This window comes from Stegostoma tigrinum, chromosome 10 (genome assembly GCF_030684315.1).
Source record: "Stegostoma tigrinum isolate sSteTig4 chromosome 10, sSteTig4.hap1, whole genome shotgun sequence".
Classification (NCBI taxonomy): domain Eukaryota; kingdom Metazoa; phylum Chordata; class Chondrichthyes; order Orectolobiformes; family Stegostomatidae; genus Stegostoma; species Stegostoma tigrinum.
The window spans coordinates 8,522,004-8,531,180 of record NC_081363.1 but is presented as its reverse complement, the minus strand read 5'-3'; positions in this window follow the sequence as shown (position 1 = coordinate 8,531,180).

Below are 9,177 nucleotides of genomic sequence, written 5' to 3'. Positions count from 1 at the left end.
TCTGATCATGGATCTCAAGCCACATGGAGGAGTTGAGGTGAATACAGGGGATGTATTTAAGGAGAAGCTAGATATGAACATGATAAAGAAAGGATAAAAATTATGCTGATAGGGGTAGATGTGGACCATAAATGCCAGCCTTATCCTGGTGGGCTAAATGGCCTGGTTTCTCTGGGATAATTTCTGTTTGATTGCCTTTGCTTCTACCAGCAGCCCAATACTAACCCTGCTGCCCTGATTTTACAATGAGGTGTAGCTCACACTGAAGTCCCTCCCTGCTCTCTTTAGAAACCGAAACATCTGCAAGTAATTTTATTTTTAGATTTTCCATCAGCACAACACACTACATTCCAGCAATGAACATTCCAGAGCTTTTGATTTTAATTTTATAATTAGCTTGGAGTACAGTTGCTAATAGTGATGCACCACTGTAAGGTGTGAATCTCTGTGACAGATATAGCAGATGATACTACAGCATTTGCATTTATCTACAAACATCACAGCAGTTTTTAAGATTTTAGATTTCATTATTTCAGAGATGAGGAAATATAAATGTGTTGTCAGTAGAAGTGGCCATGAAATGGTAATGGATTATTGTAAGAATCTAATTGACTGGCCAGATTCTAACACATTGAAGCGATCTCCTTGTCTCTGAGTCAAAAAGACGTTGATTCCAGTCCCATTACAGGGGCTGAGCCTCCAATAAGGCTGGCAAAAAAAATCTCATTTTTTGGTCGTGATGTTAAAGTGCTTCCTCAGACTCGACCCACTCAACCCAATGGTTGGTGCCTCTGGATTCTGCTTTCATGCTAAGATACTTCTCCTTCGTCTCCCTGGTCATGTGGCTGTCTATCCAGATATTGTTAGAGGCTGAGATAACAAGATGTAGAGCTGGATGAACACAGCAGGCCAGGTAGCATCAGGGCAGCGGGAAGGTTGATGTTTCGGGCCTAGATCCTTCGAGAAATGTCAGCCTTCCTGCTCCTCTGATGCTGCTTGGCCTGCAGCTCTACACCTTGTTATCTCAGATTGTCCAACATCTGCAGTTCCTACTATCTCTGAAACTGTTAGGGGCTGTTCCATATTACTTGATTACCACCCAGCAGGTCCTGATCCTCTCACTCTCTTCAGACAGTAACACTTCTTTTTCACAATTTTACATTCCAGCTTACTGGATGTAGCACTCTCGGTTAGGGTCAACGGCCACTCTTCTAATGTCTTTCAAGGCACCATAACCTGCCAATTGAAATAATTGTCATGAAAAAATTTCAAATGAATCACAGAACAGGAGGCCATTCAGCCTACATGCCTTACTGACCCTTCAAATGATTATCATGATGTAGTGTCAATCTTCTGCCTTTTACGTGATTTTTACATATGATTTCTGTCCAAAAAAGAATCCAATGTCCCTCTTGAATGTCTCAATTCAACCTGCTTCCACCACATTTCCAGTCAGTGCATTCCACACCCTAACTACTCGCGGTGTGAAACAGGTTTTCCACACATCACCATCACTTCTTTTGCAGATCCCTTTAAATCTATGGCCTCTCATTCTTGTTTCTTTTATGAGAATAATCAGCTTCTCCCAATCTATTCTGTCCAGCCCGTTCACCTCCTTTCAGCATTCTTCTCTTTGAGAGAAGGGCAATACAGTTGCCCAGTGGTTAGCACTGCAGCCTCACAGCACCAGGGACCTGGGTTTGGTTCCAGCCCGCAAGTGACTGTCTGTGTGGAGTTTGCATGTTCTCCCCGTGTCTGCGTGGGTTTCCTGCGGGTGCTCCGGTTTCCTCCCACAGTCCAAAGAAGTGAGGGTAGGTGGAGTGGACATGGGAAATTGTCCATTATGTCCAGGGATGTGCAGGCTAAGTGGGATAGTCATCGGAATTGCAGAGCTACAGGGATAGAGTTGGGGGTGGGGGTGGGATGCTTTTCAGAGGTTTGATACGGATTTGTAGGGCCAAATGGCCTGCTGCTGCACTGTAGGGATTCTGTGATTCTAACAGTCCCAACTTCTCCCAACTATCCTCATAACTTAAGTTCCTTGTTCCCGGAACCATTCTAGTAAACTGTCTGCACTTTCTCATCTATCTCAGCAAAGAACAAAGAAAAGAACAAAGAAACCTACAGCACAGGAGCAGGCCCTTCGGCCCTCCAAGCCTGCGCCGATCAAGATCCTCTGTCTAACCTGTCATCTATTTTCTAACGGTCTGTGTCCATTTGCTCCCCGCCCATCCATGTACCTGTCCAAATGTATCTTAAAAGACACTAACGTGTCTGCGTCTACCACCTCCACTGGCAACGCGTTCCAGGCACCCACCACCCTCTGTGCAAAGAACTTTCCACGCATATCTCCCCTAAACTTTCCTCCTCTCACTTTGAACTCATGACTCCTAGTAATTGAGTCCCCCACTCTGGGAAAAAGCTTTTTGCTATCCACCCTGTCTATCATTTACATCTTTCCTATAATGTGGTGCTCACACCTGCACACAATATTCAGCTGAGGCCTAACACGTGTCTTATACAAGTTCGACATCACCTCTGTGCTTTTGTACTCTATGCCCCTGTTAATGAAGGAGGTCACTGTCCTGCTACCTTCAGTGGTCTGCGCACATATACACACAGCTTCCTCTGCTCCTGCACCTGCTTTAGAACTGTACACCCTATTTTATATTGTCTTTTAATGTTCTTCTGACCAAAATGCATCTTCTCTGCAGTGAACTTTATCTGCCATCTATCTGCCCACTCCATCTCCTTGGTAATGACCTTCTGGAGTTCCACAGTGTCCTCCTCAAAGCTTACAATTTTTCCAAGTTTGGTGTCATCTGCAAACTTTGAAATTTGTCCCCTGCACAGCAAGATCCAGAACATTAAGATACATCAGGAAAAGCTAGGGCCCAAATACAATTCCTTGGGAAATTCAACTAATAAGCCTTCCTCCAGCCCAAAAATATCCATTACTCCCTGTTTCCTAGCCGTCAGCCAATGTTGTATTCATGCTGTTCCTGTTGCTTTTTCACTATGACCTGTAGCTTTTCTCACAGTCTGCTGTGTGGTACTGTATGAAATGCCTTCTGGAAATACATGTTCTCCAAATCAGTCGTATTACCCTCATCAAACCTTTCTGTTACCAGTAGCAGGTGGAATCGATAAATGTGAGGTGATACAGTTTGAAGAAGGAACAAGAAAAGGGAGCACTCAATGAATGGCAGGACACAAGGAAGCTCAGAGGCATAAATGGAGGTAGCAAGGACTGGAGTCAGAAATAACACGGTGTGGAGCTGGAGGAACACAGCAGGCCAGGCAGCATCAGAGGAGCAGGAAAGCTGACATTTCGGGTCAGGGCCCTTCTTCAGAAATGGGGGAGGGGGAAGGGAGCTGGGAAATAAACAGAGAGTGAGGAGGGGTGGGTCTGGGGATGGTAGCTGGGATGGTGATAGGTGAGTGCAGGTAGGGAGTGGTGGGGATTTGTCAGTGGGATAGGTGGGAGAGAAGATGGATAGGGTGTGTCAGGTCAAGAAGGCTGGGTTGAGAGGGAGGGTTGGACATGGGATGAGGCTCGGAGTGGGGAGATTTTAAAACTGGTGAATTCCATGGTGAGGCCATCAGGCTGTAGGCTCCCGAGGTAGAATATGAGGTGCTCCTCCTCCGGTCTGCGTGTGGCGTCATTGTGGCACTGGAGGAGGCCCAGGATGGACATATCACCCAGGGGGTGGAGAGTGAGTTAAAATGGTTGGCTGCCGGAAGGTGTTGTTTGTCACGTACAGAGTGCAGATGCTCTATGAAGCGGTCTCCAAGTCTACATTTGGTCTCCCTGATGTAGAGGAGGCCACATCAGGAGCAGCAAATATAGTTGACCAAGTTGACGGGTGTACAGGTGAACCCCTTTCTGATATGAAAGATCTGTTTTGGGCCTTGAATGGGGCTGAGGGGGTAGATGTAGGGGCAGGTGTAGCACTTCCTGCGATTGCGGGGAAAGGTACTGGGGGTGGTGGGGCCGGCGGGGAGTGTGGAGCGGATGAGGGACTCACGGAGAGAATGGTTCCTACAAAAGGCAGATAGGTGGGGGGAGGGAAATATCTCTTTGGTTTTGGGGATGGACTGTAGGTGGCAGTAGTGGCGGAGAATGGTACACTGGATGTGGGGGTTGGTCAGGTGGTATGTGAGGACAAGGGGGAATCTGTCTTTATTTTTGTTGGGGGCAGGGTGTTTGAAGGCTGAGGAGAGGCAAATGCAACGGCCACAACTTGGCCCCTCTGGTGTTCAAAAATGCCCTCAACCGCATCTCTTGCATTCCCCGGGAGCAGGGAAATGAATTGAAAAGATTCTCGGGGACAAGATCTCTACGCATTTCAAAACAAATGGACTTGTTGGTGATAGAAAGCATGGTTTTGTGTGGGGGAGGACTTGCGTCACTAACTTAATTGAGTTTTTGAGGAAGTGATAAAAATGATTGATGAGGGAAAAGCAATTAATGTTGTCTACATGGACTTCAGTAAAGCCTTTGACAAGGTCCCTCATGGCAGACTGGTACAAAAGGTGAAGTCACATGGTATCAAGGGTGAACTGACAAATTGGATATAGAACTGGCTTAGCCATAGGAAACAGAGGGTAGCAGTGGAAGGATGCTTTTCAGAACGGATGGTTCCCACTAGCCGTGTTCCACTGGGATCAGTGTTGGGACCTCTGCAGTTTGTAATCTACATAAATGATTTGGAGGAAGACATAACTAGTCTATTAAGTAAGTGTACAGGTTATGCAAAGATTGGTGGAGTTGCAGATAATGTGGAGGATTATCAGAGGATACTACAATGTTTGGATCAGTTGGAGGCAGATGGAGATTAATCCAGACAAAGTGAGGTGATGCATTTTGGAAGGTTATAGAACATAGACATAGAACAGTACAGCACAGAACAGGCCCTTCAGCCCACAATGTTGTGCCGACCATTGATCCTCATGTATGCACCCTCAAATTCCTGTGACCATATACATGTCCAGCAGTCTCTTAAATGACCCCAATGACCTTGCTTCCACAACTGCTGCTGGCAACGCATTCCATGCTCTCACAACTCTCTGCGTAAAGAACCTGCCTCTGACATCCCCTCTATACTTTCCACCAACCAGCTTAAAACTATGACCCCTCGTGCTAGCCATTTCTGCCCTGGGAAATAGTCTCTGGCTATCAACTCTATCTATGCCTCTCATTATCTTGTATACCTCAATTAGGTCCCCTCTCCTCCTCCTTTTCTCCAATGAAAAGAGACCGAGCTCAGTCAACCTCTCTTCATAAGATAAGCCCTCCAGTCCAGGCAGCATCCTGGTAAACCTCCTCTGAACCCTCTCCAAAGCATCCACATCTTTCCTATAATAGGGCGCCCAGAACTGGACGCAGTATTCCAAGTGCGGTCTAACCAAAGTTTTATAGAGCTGCAACAAGATCTCACGACTCTTAAACTCAATCCCCCTGTTAATGAAAGCCAAAACACCATATGCTTTCTTAACAACCCTGTCCACTTGGGTGGCCATTTTAAGGGATCTATGTATCTGCACACCAAGATCCCTCTGTTCCTCCACGCTGCCAAGAATCCTATCCTTAATCCTGTACTCAGCTTTCAAATTCGACCTTCCAAAGTGCATCACCTCGCATTTATCCAGGTTGAACTCCATCTGCCACCTCTCAGCTCATCTCTGCATCCTGTCAATGTCCCGCTGCAGCCTACAACAGCCCTCTACACTGTCAACGACACCTCCGACCTTTGTGTCGTCTGCAAACTTGCTGACCCATCCTTCAATTCCCTCATCCAAGTCATTAATAAAAATTACAAACAGTAGAGGCCCAAGGACAGAGCCCTGTGGAACTCCACTCACCACTGACTTCCAGGCAGAATATTTTCCTTCTACTACCACTCGCTGTCTTCTGTTGGCCAGCCAATTCTGTATCCAAGCAGCTAAGTTCCCCTGTATCCCATTCCTCCTGACCTTCTGAATGAGCCTACCATGGGGAACCTTATCAAATGCCTTACTGAAGTCCATATACACCACATCCACAGCTCGACCCTCATCACCCTTTCTAGTCACATCCTCAAAAAACTCGATAAGGTTTGTAAGGCATGACCTACCCCTCACAAAGCCGTGTTGACTGTATTTGATCAAGCCATGCTCTTCCAGATGGTCATAAATCTTATCCCTCAGAATCCTTTCTAACACCTTGCAGACGACAGACGTGAGACTTACCGGTCTATAATTGCCGGGGATTTCCCTATTTCCTTTCTTGAAGAGAGGAATTACATTTGCCTCTCTCCAGTCCTCAGGTACGACTCCAGTGGAGAGCGAGGATGCAAAGATCTTCGCAAGTGGCGAAGCAATTGCATTTCTCGCTTCCCAAAGCAGCCGAGGACAAATCTGATCCGGGCCTGGCGACTTGTCAATCTTAATGTTTGACAAAATTTTCAGCACATCAGCTTCCTCTATCTCTATCCATTCCAGCATGCACACCTGCTCTTCAAAGGTTTCATTCACTACAAAGTTGGTTTCTTTCGTAAAGACAGAAGCAAAAAACTCATTTAGGGCTTCCCCTACCTCCTCAGGCTCCACACACAAGTTCCCTATGCTATCCCTGATCGGCCCTACTCTTTCTTTGACCATTCTCTTATTCCTCACGTAAGTGTAAAATGCCTTTGTGTTTTCCCGGATTCCTTCTGCCAAGCCTTTCTCGTGCCCCCTCCTGGCTCTCCTCAGACCATTTTTGAGCTCCTTCCTTGCCTGCATGTAATCCTCTCTAGCTGAACTTGACCCTAGCTTCCTCCACCTTATGTAAGCTACCTTCTTCCTTTTCACTAGAAGCTCTACCGCTCTCGTCATCCAAGGTTCCTTAATCTTACCCCTTCTTGCCTGTCTCAGAGGGACATATTTACTCATCACTCCCAACAACTGTTCCTTAAACCGTCTCCACATGTCTATAGTTCCCTTACCATGGAACAACTGCTCCCAGTCCATGCTTCCTAACTCATGTCTAATCGCATCATAGTTTTCTCTTCCCCAATTAAATATCCTCCCATTCTGCCTAATCCTCTCCTTCTCCATAGCTATGTAGAATGTGAGGCAGTTATGGTCACTATCACCAAAATGCTCTCCCACCACAAGATCTGATACCTGCCCCGGCTCGTTTCCGAGCACCAAGTCTAGAATGGCCTCTCCCCTCGTCGGCCTGTCAACGTACTGCGTTAGGAAACCCTCCTGAACACACCTTACAAAAACAGCTCCATTCAAATCTTCTGCTCGAAGGAGGTTCCAATCAATATTAGGAAAGTTAAAGTCGCCCATTACAACAACCCTACTGCGTGCACACTTTTCCAAAATCTGTCGACCTATGCTTTCTTCAGTCTCCCTGCTGCTATTGGGGGGCCTGTAGTAAACCCCTAACGAGGTGACTACTCCCTTGCTGTTCCTAATTTCCACCCATACTGACTCGGTCGGCAGATCTTCCTCGACAATGGAAGCTTCTGTAGCTGTGATACCCTCTCTGATTAGTAGTGCTACACCCCCTCCTCTTTTTCCCCCCTCCCTATTCTTTTTAAATGCTCTAAACCCTGGAACATCCAGCAACCATTCCTGCCCATGAGAAACCCATGTCTCTGTTATGGCCACAACATCATAGCACCAGGTACTGATCCATGCTCTAAGTTCATCACTTTTATTCCTGATACTCCTTGCATTAAAGCAAACACACTTTAACCGATCCCTTGGTTCCTTCCCAGGAAAATCCTTCCCACTAGCTGGTCTACCTCTTGCTACTGCCTCACCTGCATCAACGCTCACCTCTGGTATACAGCTCAGGTTCCCACCCCCCTGCCATACTAGTTTAAACCCTCTCGAACTACTCGAGCAAACCTTCCACCCAGGACATTGGTCCCCTTCCAGTTCAGATGCAACCCGTCCTTCTTGTACAGGTCCCACCTTCCCCAGAAGGCATCCCAATTATCAACATATCTGAAGCCCTCCCTCCTACACCAGCTGCGTAGCCACGTGTTCAGCTGCGCCCGCTCCCTGTTCCTCACCTCGCTATCTCGTGGCACCGGTAGTAAACCAGAGAACACTACTCTGTTCGTCCTGCTCTGCAGCTTCCATCCTAACTCCCTGAAATCACTTTTTATATCCTCAAACCTATTTCTGGCTATATCATTTGTGCCAATATGTAACACGATTTCTGGCTGTTCGCCCTCCCCTTTTAGAACTTTATACACCCGATCGGAGACGTCCCGGACCCTGGCACCAGGGAGGCAACATACCTTCCGGGAATCCCGATCTTGCCCACAAAATCTCCTGTCGATTCCCCTAACTATCGAGTCCCCTACCACGAGTACTTTTCTATTCTGCCCCCTTCCCTTCTTTGCCACAGTGTCAGGCTCAGTGCCAGAGAACTGACTACTATGGCTTTCCTCTGGTAGGTCATCCCCCCCAGCAGTATCCAAAACGGTATACTTATTGCTGAGGGGAATGCCCACAGGGGATCTCTGCACTGTCTGTCTGTCCCCTTTCCTCCCCCTAACTGTAACCCATCTATCCTCGTCCTGAGCCTTAGGAGTGACCAACTCCCGATAACTCCTCTCAATTACCCCCTCTGCCTCCCGAATGATCCGTAGTTCATCCAGCTCCAGCTCCATTTCCCTAACACGGTTTTCAAGGAGCTGTAGTTGGGTACACTTCCCGCAGATGTAGCCAGCGGAGACGTGTGCCACATCTCCCAACTGCCACATTCTGCAGGAGGAGCAAGCAACTGCCCTAGCATCCATACCCCACTTATCTGAACACCCACTCAATACAAAACCAGAAAGCTTACTTCAAGTAATAATAACAAATTAATAACAAACTTATGTTCAATAGAGAAAGTTTAGAATGAACCTTACCTTATTAACTAGGTTAGAGGAGGAGGGCGGGTGGGAGACACTACAGTTGTAGAGTCTCGGGTTTAGCCGCCTTGCTGATATATATGGTCACTGCTTTCCTTCCCAGCTGCCCCTCTGGTCCTCGTCACTTCCTCTGGTGCTCCCGCTCCTTCTCTGAAAGAGGAAAAAAAACACCGCTGCCCGCTATCGGTAAGTAATTTTAAAAATAAACTGCTTTACCTTAGCTGCAGTCTTCCGGGTCCGTCTTGCCTCCGCTGCTGCTCGCACTCAAAAT